The sequence below is a fragment of the Telmatherina bonti genome, assembly GCF_933228915.1.
Source record: "Telmatherina bonti genome assembly, chromosome: 10".
NCBI lineage: Eukaryota > Metazoa > Chordata > Actinopteri > Atheriniformes > Telmatherinidae > Telmatherina > Telmatherina bonti.
The window spans coordinates 3,166,378-3,186,397 of record NC_136628.1 but is presented as its reverse complement, the minus strand read 5'-3'; the positions used below and the strand labels follow the sequence as shown (position 1 = coordinate 3,186,397).

The 20,020-nt window shown below is 50.7% G+C and overlaps 1 protein-coding gene across 1 annotated transcript in view; it reads left to right on the top strand.

Annotated features, from left to right (window-relative positions):
* Positions 1–20,020, top strand: part of galnt10 (UDP-N-acetyl-alpha-D-galactosamine:polypeptide N-acetylgalactosaminyltransferase 10 (GalNAc-T10)) — a gene marked incomplete at its 3' end in the record, with an annotated part of 160,219 nt that overhangs the window by 91,914 nt on the left and 48,285 nt on the right. The window lies entirely within an intron of this gene.

The window sequence follows — 20,020 nt, the reverse complement described above, 5'->3', positions numbered from 1 at the left end:
GACGGTCTCTGTATACACACCTGGACGGTCTCTGTATACACACCTGGGACAGTCTCTGTATACACACCTGGACGGTCTCTGTGTACACACCTGGACAGTCTCTGTATACACACCTGGACGGTCTGTGTATACACACCTGGGACAGTCTCTGTGTACACACCTGGACGGTCTCTGTATACACACCTGGACGGTCTCTGTGTACACACCTGGACGGTCTCTGTGTACACACCTGGACGGTCTCTGTATACACACCTGGACAGTCTCTGTATACACACCTGGACAGTCTCTGTGTACACACCTGGACGGTCTCTGTGTACACACCTGGACGGTCTCTGTGTACACACCTGGACGGTCTCTGTATACACACCTGGACGGTCTCTGTATACACACCTGGACGGTCTCTGTGTACACACCTGGACAGTCTCTGTATACACACCTGGACAGTCTCTGTGTACACACTTGGACGGTCTCTGTATACACACCTGGACGGTCTCTGTACACACTTGGACAGTCTCTGTACACACCTGGACGGTCTCTGTATACACACCTGGACGGTCTCTGTATACACACCTGGACGGTCTCTGTATACACACCTGGACGGTCTCTGTATACACACCTGGACGGTCTCTGTATACAAACCTGGACAGTCTCTGTGTACACACCTGGACAGTCTCTGTGTACACACCTGGACAGTCTCTGTATACACACCTGGACGGTCTCTGTGTACACACCTGGACGGTCTCTGTATACACACCTGGACGGTCTCTGTATACACACCTGGACATTCTCTGTATACACACCTGGACAGTCTCTGTGTACACACCTGGACAGTCTCTGTATACACACCTGGACAGTCTCTGTGTACACACCTGGACGGTCTGTGTGTACACACCTGGACAGTCTCTGTAAACACCTGGACGGTCTCTGTATACACACCTGGACGGTCTCTGTATACACACCTGGACAGTCTCTGTATACACACCTGGACAGTCTCTGTATACACACCTGGACGGTCTCTGTATACACACCTGGACAGTCTCTGTATACACACCTGGACGGTCTCTGTATACACACCTGGACAGTCTCTGTATACACACCTGGACGGTCTCTGTGTACACACCTGGACGGTCTCTGTATACACACCTGGACGGTCTCTGTATACACACGTGGACGGTCTCTGTATACACACTTGGACGGTCTCTGTATACACACCTGGACGGTCTCTGTACACACTTGGACGGTCTCTGTGTACACACCTGGACGGTCTCTGTATACACACCTGGACGGTCTCTGTATACACACCTGGACGGTCTCTGTACACACTTGGACGGTCTCTGTGTACACACCTGGACGGTCTCTGTACACACTTGGACATTCTCTGTATACACACCTGGACGGTCTCTGTGTACACACCTGGACGGTCTCTGTGTACACACCTGGACGGTCTCTGTACACACTTGGACAGTCTCTGTATACAGACCTGGACGGTCTCTGTATACACACCTGGACGGTCTCTGTATACACACCTGGACAGTCTCTGTACACACTTGGACAGTCTCTGTATACACACCTGGACGGTCTCTGTACACACCTGGACAGTCTCTGTATACACACCTGGACAGTCTCTGTGTACACACCTGGACGGTCTCTGTATACACACCTGGACGGTCTCTGTGTACACACCTGGACGGTCTCTGTAGACACTTGGACGGTCTCTGTATACACACCTGGACAGTCTCTGTACACACTTGGACGGTCTGTGTGTACACACCTGGACGGTCTCTGTATACACCTGGACAGTCTCTGTATACACACCTGGACAGTCTCTGTGTACACACCTGGACGGTCTCTGTATACACACCTGGACGGTCTCTGTATACACACCTGGACAGTCTCTGTGTACACACCTGGACAGTCTCTGTATACACACCTGGACAGTCTCTGTGTACACACCTGGACGGTCTGTGTGTACACACCTGGACAGTCTCTGTATACACCTGGACGGTCTTTGTATACACACCTGGACAGTCTCTGTGTACACACCTGGACGGTCTCTGTATACACACCTGGACGGTCTCTGTATACACACCTGGACGGTCTCTGTATACACACCTGGACGGTCTCTGTATACACACCTGGACGGTCTCTGTATACACACCTGGACAGTCTCTGTATACACACCTGGACGGTCTCTGTATACACACCTGGACGGTCTCTGTGTACACACCTGGACGGTCTCTGTATACACACCTGGACGGTCTCTGTATACACACCTGGACGGTCTCTGTATACACACCTGGACGGTCTCTGTATACACACTTGGACGGTCTCTGTATACACACCTGGACGGTCTCTGTACACACACCTGGACGGTCTCTGTATACACACCTGGACGGTCTCTGTATACACACCTGGACGGTCTCTGTATACACACCTGGACGGTCTCTGTGTACACACTTGGACGGTCTCTATATACACACCTGGACAGTCTCTGTACACACTTGGACGGTCTCTGTACACACTTGGACAGTCTCTGTATACACACCTGGACGGTCTCTGTATACACACCTGGACGGTCTCTGTATACACACCTGGACGGTCTCTGTATACACACCTGGACGGTCTCTGTACACACCTGGACAGTCTCTGTATACACACCTGGACAGTCTCTGTGTACACACCTGGACGGTCTCTGTAGACACTTGGACGGTCTCTGTATACACACCTGGACAGTCTCTGTACACACTTGGACGGTCTGTGTGTACACACCTGGACGGTCTCTGTACACACTTGGACAGTCTCTGTATACACACCTGGACGGTCTCTGTGTACACACCTGGACGGTCTCTGTGTACACACCTGGACGGTCTCTGTATACACACCTGGACGGTCTCTGTACACGCTTGGACAGTCTCTGTATACACACCTGGACGGTCTCTGTATACACACCTGGACGGTCTCTGTACACACTTGGACAGTCTCTGTATACACACCTGGACGGTCTCTGTGTACACACCTGGACGGTCTCTGTATACACACCTGGACAGTCTCTGTATACACACCTGGACGGTCTCTGTGAACACACCTGGACGGTCTCTGTATACACACCTGGACGGTCTCTGTATACACACCTGGACAGTCTCTGTATACACACCTGGACGGTCTCTGTATACACACCTGGACAGTCTCTGTGTACACACCTGGACGGTCTCTGTATACACACCTGGACAGTCTCTGTATACACACCTGGACAGTCTCTGTGTACACACCTGGACGGTCTCTGTGTACACACCTGGATGGTCTCTGTATACACACCTGGACAGTCTCTGTGTACACACCTGGACGGTCTGTGTGTACACACCTGGACAGTCTCTGTATACACACCTGGACAGTCTCTGTGTACACACCTGGACAGTCTCTGTGTACACACCTGGACGGTCTGTGTGTACACACCTGGACAGTCTCTGTATACACACCTGGACGGTCTCTGTATACACACCTGGACGGTCTCTGTATACACACCTGGACGGTCTCTGTACACGCTTGGACAGTCTCTGTATACACACCTGGACGGTCTCTGTATACACACCTGGACGGTCTCTGTACACACTTGGACAGTCTCTGTATACACACCTGGACGGTCTCTGTGTACACACCTGGACGGTCTCTGTATGCACACCTGGACAGTCTCACACACCTGGACGGTCTCTGTGTACACACCTGGACGGTCTCTGTATACACACCTGGACAGTCTCTGTATACACACCTGGACAGTCTCTGTATACACACCTGGACAGTCTGTGTGTACACACCTGGACAGTCTCTGTAAACACCTGGACGGTCTCTGTATACACACCTGGACGGTCTCTGTATACACACCTGGACAGTCTCTGTATACACACCTGGACGGTCTCTGTATACACACCTGGACGGTCTCTGTATACACACCTGGACAGTCTCTGTATACACACCTGGACGGTCTCTGTATACACACCTGGACAGTCTCTGTATACACACCTGGACGGTCTCTGTGTACACACCTGGACGGTCTCTGTATACACACCTGGACGGTCTCTGTATACACACGTGGACGGTCTCTGTATACACACTTGGACGGTCTCTGTATACACACCTGGACGGTCTCTGTACACACTTGGACGGTCTCTGTGTACACACCTGGACGGTCTCTGTATACACACCTGGACGGTCTCTGTATACACACCTGGACGGTCTCTGTATACACTTGGACGGTCTCTGTATACACACCTGGACAGTCTCTGTACACACTTGGACGGTCTCTGTGTACACACCTGGACGGTCTCTGTACACACTTGGACATTCTCTGTATACACACCTGGACGGTCTCTGTGTACACACCTGGACGGTCTCTGTGTACACACCTGGACGGTCTCTGTACACACTTGGACAGTCTCTGTATACAGACCTGGACGGTCTCTGTATACACACCTGGACGGTCTCTGTATACACACCTGGACAGTCTCTGTACACACTTGGACAGTCTCTGTATACACACCTGGACGGTCTCTGTACACACCTGGACAGTCTCTGTATACACACCTGGACAGTCTCTGTGTACACACCTGGACGGTCTCTGTATACACACCTGGACGGTCTCTGTGTACACACCTGGACGGTCTCTGTAGACACTTGGACGGTCTCTGTATACACACCTGGACAGTCTCTGTACACACTTGGACGGTCTGTGTGTACACACCTGGACGGTCTCTGTATACACCTGGACAGTCTCTGTATACACACCTGGACAGTCTCTGTGTACACACCTGGACGGTCTCTGTATACACACCTGGACGGTCTCTGTATACACACCTGGACAGTCTCTGTGTACACACCTGGACAGTCTCTGTATACACACCTGGACAGTCTCTGTGTACACACCTGGACGGTCTGTGTGTACACACCTGGACAGTCTCTGTATACACCTGGACGGTCTCTGTATACACACCTGGACGGTCTCTGTGTACACACCTGGACGGTCTCTGTATACACACCTGGACGGTCTCTGTATACACACCTGGACGGTCTCTGTATACACACCTGGACGGTCTCTGTATACACACCTGGACGGTCTCTGTATACACACCTGGACGGTCTCTGTATACACACCTGGACGGTCTCTGTATACACACCTGGACGGTCTCTGTGTACACACCTGGACGGTCTCTGTATACACACCTGGACGGTCTCTGTATACACACCTGGACGGTCTCTGTATACACACCTGGACGGTCTCTGTATACACACTTGGACGGTCTCTGTATACACACCTGGACGGTCTCTGTACACACACCTGGACGGTCTCTGTATACACACCTGGACGGTCTCTGTATACACACCTGGACGGTCTCTGTATACACACCTGGACGGTCTCTGTGTACACACTTGGACGGTCTCTATATACACACCTGGACAGTCTCTGTACACACTTGGACGGTCTCTGTACACACTTGGACAGTCTCTGTATACACACCTGGACGGTCTCTGTATACACACCTGGACGGTCTCTGTATACACACCTGGACGGTCTCTGTATACACACCTGGACGGTCTCTGTACACACCTGGACAGTCTCTGTATACACACCTGGACAGTCTCTGTGTACACACCTGGACGGTCTCTGTATACACACCTGGACGGTCTCTGTGTACACACCTGGACGGTCTCTGTAGACACTTGGACGGTCTCTGTATACACACCTGGACAGTCTCTGTACACACTTGGACGGTCTGTGTGTACACACCTGGACGGTCTCTGTACACACTTGGACAGTCTCTGTATACACACCTGGACGGTCTCTGTGTACACACCTGGACGGTCTCTGTGTACACACCTGGACGGTCTCTGTATACACACCTGGACGGTCTCTGTACACGCTTGGACAGTCTCTGTATACACACCTGGACGGTCTCTGTATACACACCTGGACGGTCTCTGTACACACTTGGACAGTCTCTGTATACACACCTGGACGGTCTCTGTGTACACACCTGGACGGTCTCTGTATACACACCTGGACAGTCTCTGTATACACACCTGGACGGTCTCTGTGAACACACCTGGACGGTCTCTGTATACACACCTGGACGGTCTCTGTATACACACCTGGACAGTCTCTGTATACACACCTGGACGGTCTCTGTATACACACCTGGACAGTCTCTGTGTACACACCTGGACGGTCTCTGTATACACACCTGGACAGTCTCTGTATACACACCTGGACAGTCTCTGTGTACACACCTGGACGGTCTCTGTGTACACACCTGGACGGTCTCTGTATACACACCTGGACAGTCTCTGTGTACACACCTGGACGGTCTGTGTGTACACACCTGGACAGTCTCTGTATACACACCTGGACAGTCTCTGTGTACACACCTGGACAGTCTCTGTGTACACACCTGGACGGTCTGTGTGTACACACCTGGACAGTCTCTGTATACACACCTGGACGGTCTCTGTATACACACCTGGACGGTCTCTGTATACACACCTGGACGGTCTCTGTACACGCTTGGACAGTCTCTGTATACACACCTGGACGGTCTCTGTATACACACCTGGACGGTCTCTGTACACACTTGGACAGTCTCTGTATACACACCTGGACGGTCTCTGTGTACACACCTGGACGGTCTCTGTATACACACCTGGACAGTCTCACACACCTGGACGGTCTCTGTGTACACACCTGGACGGTCTCTGTATACACACCTGGACAGTCTCTGTATACACACCTGGACAGTCTCTGTATACACACCTGGACAGTCTCACACACCTGGACGGTCTCTGTGTACACACCTGGACGGTCTCTGTATACACACCTGGACAGTCTCTGTACACACACCTGGACGGTCTCTGTGTACACACCTGGACGGTCTCTGTATACACACCTGGACAGTCTCTGTATACACACCTGGACAGTCTCTGTATACACACCTGGACGGTCTCTGTATACACACCTGGACGGTCTCTGTATACACACCTGGACAGTCTCTGTGTACACACCTGGACAGTCTCTGTATACACACCTGGACGGTCTCTGTGTACACACCTGGACGGTCTCTGTGTACACACCTGGACGGTCTCTGTGTACACACCTGGACGGTCTCTGTATACACACCTGGACGGTCTCTGTGTACACACCTGGACGGTCTCTGTATACACACCTGGACAGTCTCTGTATACACACCTGGACAGTCTCTGTGTACACACCTGGACGGTCTCTGTATACACACCTGGACGGTCTCTGTGTACACACCTGGACGGTCTCTGTGTACACACCTGGACGGTCTCTGTGTACACACCTGGACGGTCTCTGTATACACACCTGGACGGTCTCTGTGTACACACCTGGACAGTCTCTGTATACACACCTGGACGGTCTCTGTATACACACCTGGACAGTCTCTGTATACACACCTGGACAGTCTCTGTGTACACACTTGGACGGTCTCTGTATACACACCTGGACGGTCTCTGTATACACACCTGGACGGTCTCTGTATACACACCTGGGACAGTCTCTGTATACACACCTGGACGGTCTCTGTGTACACACCTGGACAGTCTCTGTATACACACCTGGACGGTCTGTGTATACACACCTGGGACAGTCTCTGTGTACACACCTGGACGGTCTCTGTATACACACCTGGACGGTCTCTGTGTACACACCTGGACGGTCTCTGTGTACACACCTGGACGGTCTCTGTATACACACCTGGACAGTCTCTGTATACACACCTGGACAGTCTCTGTGTACACACCTGGACGGTCTCTGTGTACACACCTGGACGGTCTCTGTGTACACACCTGGACGGTCTCTGTATACACACCTGGACGGTCTCTGTATACACACCTGGACGGTCTCTGTGTACACACCTGGACAGTCTCTGTATACACACCTGGACGGTCTCTGTATACACACCTGGACAGTCTCTGTATACACACCTGGACAGTCTCTGTGTACACACTTGGACGGTCTCTGTATACACACCTGGACGGTCTCTGTACACACTTGGACAGTCTCTGTACACACCTGGACGGTCTCTGTATACACACCTGGACGGTCTCTGTATACACACCTGGACGGTCTCTGTATACACACCTGGACAGTCTCTGTGTACACACCTGGACAGTCTCTGTGTACACACCTGGACAGTCTCTGTGTACACACCTGGACAGTCTCTGTATACACACCTGGACGGTCTCTGTGTACACACCTGGACGGTCTCTGTATACACACCTGGACGGTCTCTGTATACAAACCTGGACAGTCTCTGTGTACACACCTGGACAGTCTCTGTGTACACACCTGGACAGTCTCTGTGTACACACCTGGACAGTCTCTGTATACACACCTGGACGGTCTCTGTGTACACACCTGGACGGTCTCTGTATACACACCTGGACGGTCTCTGTATACACACCTGGACGGTCTCTGTATACAAACCTGGACAGTCTCTGTGTACACACCTGGACAGTCTCTGTGTACACACCTGGACAGTCTCTGTGTACACACCTGGACAGTCTCTGTATACACACCTGGACGGTCTCTGTGTACACACCTGGACGGTCTCTGTATACACACCTGGACGGTCTCTGTATACACACCTGGACATTCTCTGTATACACACCTGGACAGTCTCTGTGTACACACCTGGACAGTCTCTGTATACACACCTGGACAGTCTCTGTGTACACACCTGGACGGTCTGTGTGTACACACCTGGACAGTCTCTGTAAACACCTGGACGGTCTCTGTATACACACCTGGACGGTCTCTGTATACACACCTGGACAGTCTCTGTATACACACCTGGACGGTCTCTGTATACACACCTGGACGGTCTCTGTATACACACCTGGACAGTCTCTGTATACACACCTGGACGGTCTCTGTATACACACCTGGACGGTCTCTGTATACACACCTGGACGGTCTCTGTGTACACACCTGGACGGTCTCTGTATACACACCTGGACGGTCTCTGTATACACACGTGGACGGTCTCTGTATACACACTTGGACGGTCTCTGTATACACACCTGGACGGTCTCTGTACACACTTGGACGGTCTCTGTGTACACACCTGGACGGTCTCTGTATACACACCTGGACGGTCTCTGTATACACACCTGGACGGTCTCTGTATACACTTGGACGGTCTCTGTATACACACCTGGACAGTCTCTGTACACACTTGGACGGTCTCTGTGTACACACCTGGACGGTCTCTGTACACACTTGGACATTCTCTGTATACACACCTGGACGGTCTCTGTGTACACACCTGGACGGTCTCTGTGTACACACCTGGACGGTCTCTGTACACACTTGGACAGTCTCTGTATACAGACCTGGACGGTCTCTGTATACACACCTGGACGGTCTCTGTATACACACCTGGACAGTCTCTGTACACACTTGGACAGTCTCTGTATACACACCTGGACGGTCTCTGTACACACCTGGACAGTCTCTGTATACACACCTGGACAGTCTCTGTGTACACACCTGGACGGTCTCTGTATACACACCTGGACGGTCTCTGTGTACACACCTGGACGGTCTCTGTAGACACTTGGACGGTCTCTGTATACACACCTGGACAGTCTCTGTACACACTTGGACGGTCTGTGTGTACACACCTGGACGGTCTCTGTATACACCTGGACAGTCTCTGTATACACACCTGGACAGTCTCTGTGTACACACCTGGACGGTCTCTGTATACACACCTGGACGGTCTCTGTATACACACCTGGACAGTCTCTGTGTACACACCTGGACAGTCTCTGTATACACACCTGGACAGTCTCTGTGTACACACCTGGACGGTCTGTGTGTACACACCTGGACAGTCTCTGTATACACCTGGACGGTCTCTGTATACACACCTGGACGGTCTCTGTGTACACACCTGGACGGTCTCTGTATACACACCTGGACGGTCTCTGTATACACACCTGGACGGTCTCTGTATACACACCTGGACGGTCTCTGTATACACACCTGGACGGTCTCTGTATACACACCTGGACGGTCTCTGTATACACACCTGGACGGTCTCTGTGTACACACCTGGACGGTCTCTGTATACACACCTGGACGGTCTCTGTATACACACCTGGACGGTCTCTGTATACACACCTGGACGGTCTCTGTATACACACTTGGACGGTCTCTGTATACACACCTGGACGGTCTCTGTACACACACCTGGACGGTCTCTGTATACACACCTGGACGGTCTCTGTATACACACCTGGACGGTCTCTGTATACACACCTGGACGGTCTCTGTGTACACACTTGGACGGTCTCTATATACACACCTGGACAGTCTCTGTACACACTTGGACGGTCTCTGTACACACTTGGACAGTCTCTGTATACACACCTGGACGGTCTCTGTATACACACCTGGACGGTCTCTGTATACACACCTGGACGGTCTCTGTATACACACCTGGACGGTCTCTGTACACACCTGGACAGTCTCTGTATACACACCTGGACAGTCTCTGTGTACACACCTGGACGGTCTCTGTATACACACCTGGACGGTCTCTGTGTACACACCTGGACGGTCTCTGTAGACACTTGGACGGTCTCTGTATACACACCTGGACAGTCTCTGTACACACTTGGACGGTCTGTGTGTACACACCTGGACGGTCTCTGTACACACTTGGACAGTCTCTGTATACACACCTGGACGGTCTCTGTGTACACACCTGGACGGTCTCTGTGTACACACCTGGACGGTCTCTGTATACACACCTGGACGGTCTCTGTACACGCTTGGACAGTCTCTGTATACACACCTGGACGGTCTCTGTATACACACCTGGACGGTCTCTGTACACACTTGGACAGTCTCTGTATACACACCTGGACGGTCTCTGTGTACACACCTGGACGGTCTCTGTATACACACCTGGACAGTCTCTGTATACACACCTGGACGGTCTCTGTGAACACACCTGGACGGTCTCTGTATACACACCTGGACGGTCTCTGTATACACACCTGGACAGTCTCTGTATACACACCTGGACGGTCTCTGTATACACACCTGGACAGTCTCTGTGTACACACCTGGACGGTCTCTGTATACACACCTGGACAGTCTCTGTATACACACCTGGACAGTCTCTGTGTACACACCTGGACGGTCTCTGTGTACACACCTGGACGGTCTCTGTATACACACCTGGACAGTCTCTGTGTACACACCTGGACGGTCTGTGTGTACACACCTGGACAGTCTCTGTATACACACCTGGACAGTCTCTGTGTACACACCTGGACAGTCTCTGTGTACACACCTGGACGGTCTGTGTGTACACACCTGGACAGTCTCTGTATACACACCTGGACGGTCTCTGTATACACACCTGGACGGTCTCTGTACACGCTTGGACAGTCTCTGTATACACACCTGGACGGTCTCTGTATACACACCTGGACGGTCTCTGTACACACTTGGACAGTCTCTGTATACACACCTGGACGGTCTCTGTGTACACACCTGGACGGTCTCTGTATACACACCTGGACAGTCTCACACACCTGGACGGTCTCTGTGTACACACCTGGACGGTCTCTGTATACACACCTGGACAGTCTCTGTATACACACCTGGACAGTCTCTGTATACACACCTGGACAGTCTCTGTGTACACACCTGGACGGTCTCTGTATACACACCTGGACAGTCTCTGTATACACACCTGGACAGTCTCTGTGTACACACCTGGACGGTCTCTGTGTACACACCTGGACGGTCTCTGTATACACACCTGGACAGTCTCTGTGTACACACCTGGACGGTCTGTGTGTACACACCTGGACAGTCTCTGTGTACACACCTGGACGGTCTGTGTGTACACACCTGGACAGTCTCTGTATACACACCTGGATGGTCTCTGTATACACACCTGGACAGTCTCTGTATACACACCTGGACGGTCTCTGTATACACACCTGGACAGTCTCTGTGTACACACCTGGACGGTCTCTGTGTACACACCTGGACGGTCTCTGTGTACACACCTGGACGGTCTCTGTACACATCTGGACGGTCTCTGTATACACACCTGGACAGTCCTCTGTGTACACACCTGGACGGTCTCTGTATACACACCTGGACAGTCTCTGTATACACACCTGGACAGTCTCTGTATACACACCTGGACGGTCTCTGTGTACACACCTGGACAGTCTCTGTACACACCTGGACGGTCTCTATATACACACCTGGACAGCCTCTGTGTACACACCTGGACAGTCTCTGTACACACCTGGACGGTCTCTATATACACACCTGGACAGCCTCTGTGTACACACCTGGACAGTCTCTGTATACACACCTGGACAGTCTCTGTGTACACACCTGGACAGTCTCTGTATACACACCTGGACGGTCTCTGTGTACACACCTGGACAGTCTCTGTACACACCTGGACGGTCTCTATATACACACCTGGACAGTCTCTGTGTACACACCTGGACAGTCTCTGTATACACACCTGGACAGTCTCTGTGTACACACCTGGACGGTCTCTGTATACACACCTGGACAGTCTCTGTATACACACCTGGACAGTCTCTGTGTACACACCTGGACGGTCTCTGTGTACACACCTGGACGGTCTCTGTATACACACCTGGACAGTCTCTGTGTACACACCTGGACGGTCTCTGTGTACACACCTGGACGGTCTCTGTATACACACCTGGACGGTCTCTGTATACACACCTGGACGGTCTCTGTACACACCTGGACGGTCTCTGTATACACACCTGGACGGTCTCTGTGTACACACCTGGACGGTCTCTGTATACACACCTGGACAGTCTCTGTATACACACCTGGACGGTCTCTGTACACACCTGGACGGTCTCTGTATACACACCTGGACAGTCTCTGTGTACACACCTGGACAGTCTCTGTGTACACACCTGGATGGTCTCTGTATACACACCTGGACGGTCTCTGTATACACACCTGGACAGTCTCTGTGTACACACCTGGACGGTCTGTGTGTACACACCTGGACAGTCTCTGTATACACACCTGGACGGTCTCTGTATACACACCTGGACGGTCTCTGTACACGCTTGGACAGTCTCTGTATACACACCTGGACGGTCTCTGTATACACACCTGGACGGTCTCTGTACACACTTGGACAGTCTCTGTATACACACCTGGACGGTCTCTGTGTACACACCTGGACGGTCTCTGTATACACACCTGGACAGTCTCACACACCTGGACGGTCTCTGTGTACACACCTGGACGGTCTCTGTATACACACCTGGACAGTCTCTGTATACACACCTGGACAGTCTCTGTATACACACCTGGACAGTCTCTGTGTACACACCTGGACGGTCTCTGTATACACACCTGGACAGTCTCTGTATACACACCTGGACAGTCTCTGTGTACACACCTGGACGGTCTCTGTGTACACACCTGGACGGTCTCTGTATACACACCTGGACAGTCTCTGTGTACACACCTGGACGGTCTGTGTGTACACACCTGGACAGTCTCTGTGTACACACCTGGACGGTCTGTGTGTACACACCTGGACAGTCTCTGTATACACACCTGGACGGTCTCTGTATACACACCTGGACAGTCTCTGTATACACACCTGGACGGTCTCTGTATACACACCTGGACAGTCTCTGTGTACACACCTGGACGGTCTCTGTGTACACACCTGGACGGTCTCTGTGTACACACCTGGACGGTCTCTGTACACATCTGGACGGTCTCTGTATACACACCTGGACAGTCCTCTGTGTACACACCTGGACGGTCTCTGTATACACACCTGGACAGTCTCTGTATACACACCTGGACAGTCTCTGTATACACACCTGGACGGTCTCTGTGTACACACCTGGACAGTCTCTGTACACACCTGGACGGTCTCTATATACACACCTGGACAGCCTCTGTGTACACACCTGGACAGTCTCTGTACACACCTGGACGGTCTCTATATACACACCTGGACAGCCTCTGTGTACACACCTGGACAGTCTCTGTATACACACCTGGACAGTCTCTGTGTACACACCTGGACAGTCTCTGTATACACACCTGGACGGTCTCTGTGTACACACCTGGACAGTCTCTGTACACACCTGGACGGTCTCTATATACACACCTGGACAGTCTCTGTGTACACACCTGGACAGTCTCTGTATACACACCTGGACAGTCTCTGTGTACACACCTGGACGGTCTCTGTATACACACCTGGACAGTCTCTGTATACACACCTGGACAGTCTCTGTGTACACACCTGGACGGTCTCTGTGTACACACCTGGACGGTCTCTGTATACACACCTGGACAGTCTCTGTGTACACACCTGGACGGTCTCTGTGTACACACCTGGACGGTCTCTGTATACACACCTGGACGGTCTCTGTATACACACCTGGACGGTCTCTGTACACACCTGGACGGTCTCTGTATACACACCTGGACGGTCTCTGTGTACACACCTGGACGGTCTCTGTATACACACCTGGACAGTCTCTGTATACACACCTGGACGGTCTCTGTACACACCTGGACGGTCTCTGTATACACACCTGGACAGTCTCTGTGTACACACCTGGACAGTCTCTGTGTACACACCTGGATGGTCTCTGTATACACACCTGGACGGTCTCTGTATACACACCTGGACAGTCTCTGTATACACACCTGGACGGTCTCTGTGTACACACCTGGACAGTCTCTGTATTCACACCTGGGACACCTGTAGCCACAGGTGAGCTAACTGCCACCAAGCAGCTAAAAGCCATGAACAGATAAAGCTGGAATGTTTTCAGCGGGAGGAGGAAAACTCACCACTGAATTCTCTGGCATCCACAGAAGGAAGTCATTCATCCATCCATCCATCCATTCATTTATCCATCCAGCCATCCATCTATCCATCCATCCATCCATCCATTCATTTATCCATCCATCCATCCATCCATCCATCCAGCCATCCATCCATCCATTCATTTATCCAGCCATCCATCCATTCATTTATCCATCCATCCATCCATCCATCCATTCATTTATCCATCCATCCATCCATCCATCCATTCATTTATCCAGCCATCCATCCATCCATTCATTTATCCAGCCATCCATCCATCCATTCATTTATCCAGCCATCCATCCATCCATCCATCCATTCATTTATCCATCCATCCATCCATCCATCCATCCATTCATTTATCCAGCCATCCATCCATTCATTTATCCATCCATCCATCCATCCATCCATCCATCCATCCATTCATTCATTTATCCAGCCATCCATCCATCCATCCATCCATCCATCCATTCATTTATCCATCCATCCATCCATCCATCCATCCATTCATTTATCCAGCCATCCATCCATCCATCCATCCATCCATTCATTTATCCATCCATCCATCCATTCATCCGTTCATCCGTTCATCCATCCATCCATCCATCCATTCATTTATCCATCCATCCATCCATTCATCCGTTCATCCATCCATACATTCATACATTCATTATTCATTCCGGGACGTATCGGACTCCAAATGGACACTCAGATGGGACAAACCTCCTCACCGTCCACTTTAAAAGCCACTTTTATTTCTTGGCTTTGGGCTCAGTGTGAGACTGGTTCTGGAGTTTGTTGGTTCTGATTATTCATTTAGGTTTTATTTGTTTTAATCTCTTATTTTTCATACTTGTTTGTTGTTTGTAAGCTGTTTTAGAATCGATGAACTATTATTTTATTGTTTATCTCCCTTTTCATGTTTTAATCCTCTGGTGCTGATCATGTTCAGCTGTGGATGTTTAGAAATAAAGGTGAGCTGAGGATCTCCAGGTTGTCCTGCAGCCTCTCTACCATCGGTAATCACCCCATTTACTGACCTTGTGGCTTTCAAGTCAGGTCGTCTGCAAGTTGCTCCTCCACCCAGATAATAGATGAACTTTCCCTTCAGTTCAAATCTGTAGAGATGATGGAATCTTTATTCTGTTCATATTAAATACATTTTAGCTGCACTAAACCACGCTGCTGGGTGCATTATTACTTGCTTTTGTGGGGTTTTTATTCCTACCTGTCTTTTTTTATTTTATGTAGCTGCTGCACACTTACCTTTCCCTCTAGAGGAGTAAAGTATACATCTATCTACCTGTCTGTTTAGCTTTTAGCTTGGATCTGCTGAACAAGCAGTGACCATAACTTTCCTTGTGATTTGTAAAATTCCAGCTGTGGAGCTTCGCTTATGTCCCACATAAGAAGGAAAACTGTATGTGTTCGGTTCCTGTTTGCACCGTTCACAAAGCAGGTCTAGTTGCTTATTCTCTAATAAAGATAAGTCCAACTTGAGATTTTTCCTATTCTTGGTCACGTTGTGCCGATGTCCACGTTAAGCTTGTATCAAGCACAGCGCAAAGCTGCTTTTACAGGATTTTACAGGATAAAAGAAGAAGGTTTGGAGCTAAATAGTTTTCACTCCCATGAAATGATCTGATTTTATGGATCAGTAAAATCAGACGCATTTTTCACTGCTGTCTATCAGCTGATTGATGGCAGTGACATCATATTCTGGTACAGAGATCAGATGACGCAGATAGTCTTCAAGATTATATTTTCTTGTGTTTGTGTGTGAGTGTGAGTCTGTGTCTGTGAGTGTGTGTGTGTGTGTGTGTGAGTCTGTGTGAGTGTGTGTGTGAGTCTGTGTGAGTGAGTGTGTGAGTGAGTGGGAGGGGTGAAAGGGCCTTGGTGCCCGGGGAGCGCGGCCGGCGCACTGGGGCGCGGCCTGGCTACCATTCAGTGGTGGTCTGGGTGTCCTGGCTCTCCATTGGCGTGGGCTGTACTTTCTGCCTAGGGGGGTGGGGGGTTGCCTTCGGGCTCTTGGGGTCCTGGGACCCGCACTCTGTCTGCCCTGGGTGGCCGGTCCGGGCCTGCTGGGGTCTGTTACCCCTGACCGTGGGGGGCTCTGCTAGGGCCACCTCCTGGGTGGATGCATGGCTGGCTCCGGAGCGGGGCGGTTGGGATCTGTGCTTGGGGACGGCCGCCAGCTGCTCGAGCCTCGGGGTTCTCCGGGCCTTCCTCTTGTCTGCGTGTGGGCGGGGCCACATTAGCATGATCACTCTTCTCTGAACACGTTCCACTCTGTATGTTCTGCATGTGACACAGTCACTGAGTCGCCTGCAGGTTCATTTATTAACAGCGGCTGGTTTTCTTTCTGAGTTTCTGATCTAGCTTGTGAGTTCTAGGTTTTCCTGATAGTTGATGGCTTCATCCTCCCGTAGGGGTAACATGACTCCAGTGTGTATAGGTGTATGGATATGTGTATATATAAGTGGGTGTGTATGTGTGCTTATATACATGCAAATATATGTAGGCTGTTCTCTTTTTCAATCTTTTTTTCTTCCTTTCTCTCTTTCTCTCTACAAGGTGTTTTTCTGTTTTCTCTTCTTTTCGATTCTCTTTCTGTCCCTCTTCTGTCCTCTCCGGTCCGGTCCAGCAGCACAAACTTTGTAATACAAACAATTATGCAAAATAAATAGAAAAATAAAATGAAAATCCAGAATATCAAGGGGAGCATTATATCTATGATGCTTGTGCTTAAATGCTGGACAAGACAAAAAAAGAAAGAAAAAAAAAGATTATATTTTCTTGCACATATAATTCCTTCAGTGTACTCAGTGGATCAACAACTGAACTGAAAGGTCAATACTGGAAACTGGAGGGGGAGTAAACCCCCAGAGACTATGAATTGGTAGTTGTCGCGTTAGAGCTTGTGCCATGGTCATGCACCCACATCCACTGGAGCCAGATGAAGCGGTTAACATCTGGTTAGAATGCCTCCTGGACATCTCCTTGGAGGGGAAAGGTGTTATGGGCAGCGCCCACTGGTAGGAGCCTCCAGGGAAGACCTGGGACATGCTGGAGGAACTATGGAGATGTCCACATCAGCCTTTCTGATTCGAATCCCAGTCCGTTTGCTCAGAAAGCCGCCTCGTTTGGGGAAATGTGAACGCACCAGACAAATTCTGACTCGGATCATTGGACTCGGTCCGCCTGCAAATGCAGGTCTCGGCCCATTTCAAGCGGACCAATTACAGGAAGCAGACTACAAAAAGTCCCTTCCTGCATGTAGCGTAGCGTTGCATTGTGGGTAAATCCATAGCGATGGCGTTAAGGGTCCTCTGCCTCGTCTGGTGTTCATACTGCGTCCATTGTTGCAGTGGATTTCTGCAGTATACTTGCATAAGACACAATAAAAACCCAAAACAGCCATAGTTTGGTCTCCATGTTTAACTGGCAGGTGGAGGAAACAGAGTTTTCTTCTTCACGCCGGTCTGGTCCTCTCTTCTGCTAAATACTAGTGCAGCGCCACCTCTGGTGGGAATGGGGAGATATTATTCTAATGGTTTGACTGGTTTCACCAAAGTGCAGCGTGAACACGGTCTCGGTCACCATGTATACACCCCCCTACAACTGGACCGAGTCCCCAACCGGACCGAGTCCCCAACCGGACCAAGTCCCCAACCAAACTGTGTCCCCAACCGGACCGAGTCCCCAACCGGACCGAGTCCCCAACCAAACTGTGTCCCCAACCGGACCGAGTCCCCAACCGGACCAAGTCCCCAACCAAACTGTGTCCCCAACCGGACCGAGTCCCCAACCGGACCGAGTCCCCAACCAAACTGTGTCCCCAACCGGACTGAGTCAAGCAGACTATCCTGATGGGACCTTATGTCCCTTTGATGGTCTTGGAACATCTCTGGATTCCCTAGGATGTCCTTGGAAAAGTAGTCAAGAGATGAAAGTCTGGACTTCTCTTCTTCTCTGCTTAATGTGGTTTCATTGTGACCTCATATAAGAAATGAAAGATGGATGAATGGATGGATGATGGGTGGATGATGGATGGATGATGGGTGGATGATACGAGCTGTTTTTATAGACCGGTAGCGATGTAATTTGTTTGTCGTGTGTCAGTGTTGTTGGACAGCGGGACTGTTCTGAGTTTTGTAGCGTGACAGAGACCATGTCTGATGCAGCAGGTAGAATCGGCTCCTCTGCAGAGCTGTGGGCTTTTTTGCACTGAGAAATGTGCTACTCCACTTTACATGATGCTAACAGTGCTCGCTGGTTTAGCATTTTAGCATTCACAGAGCAGGATGATTGTGTACATATTTTCGTTGAAAAATCTTACCAGTGTGTTTGGGGTGTAATGCCTTGTAATACCCTAATGCTGTCCGCTGCCAACATTTTTAGACGCAGTAAACCCACCGGTCTTTCCTCGTCTCCAACCGTCGTCACAGTGAAGCTAAGCGCTACACACTCGTCATATTTCCTCCTTTTAGCCTTCGTCTGACTTTTGTTTGTCGCCATCCCCCCCCCTTTCTTTTTATCCCTGTTAAATACTATGTCATGGCGTCTCCTGAGGGCGTCTTCGCGTCTTCTCCCGCTCTGTGTGTGGATGCTCGGTACAAAAGCCACACTCAGAACCACACACAAAAAAAGAGAGCGTCACTGCCACCTTCTGTAGGGGAAGGGTAATTACAGTTTTTTCTACTTCCCCCTGCCTCTCACCGCCGGCTCCAGCTTCCCTCCACCCGTCGTTGGACTTCATGGTTGAGTTAATGCTTCAGAAGAAAATGCAGCCTGTGCACACCCGTCAACTGCTGCCTTCCATGGCAGAACGAGCAGCGCTGTCGGGTGAGTTTGCTCTGTACACAGAAAGCTGACTGGATGACAGGCTCTGTGATTCGCTCCGGGGCTTCGTGGCCGAATGACGAGCGTCATGATTTTCTGTCAGAAGCGTGACGACCGTACGTCACTGCGTTTCCATCGGACTGAATGAATGAACGTTTCCATTGCATTTCCATTCCGTTGGACTCTTCCTCCTGCAGAAAGACCTGAGTGATGAAGAGGAGGAAGTTTCT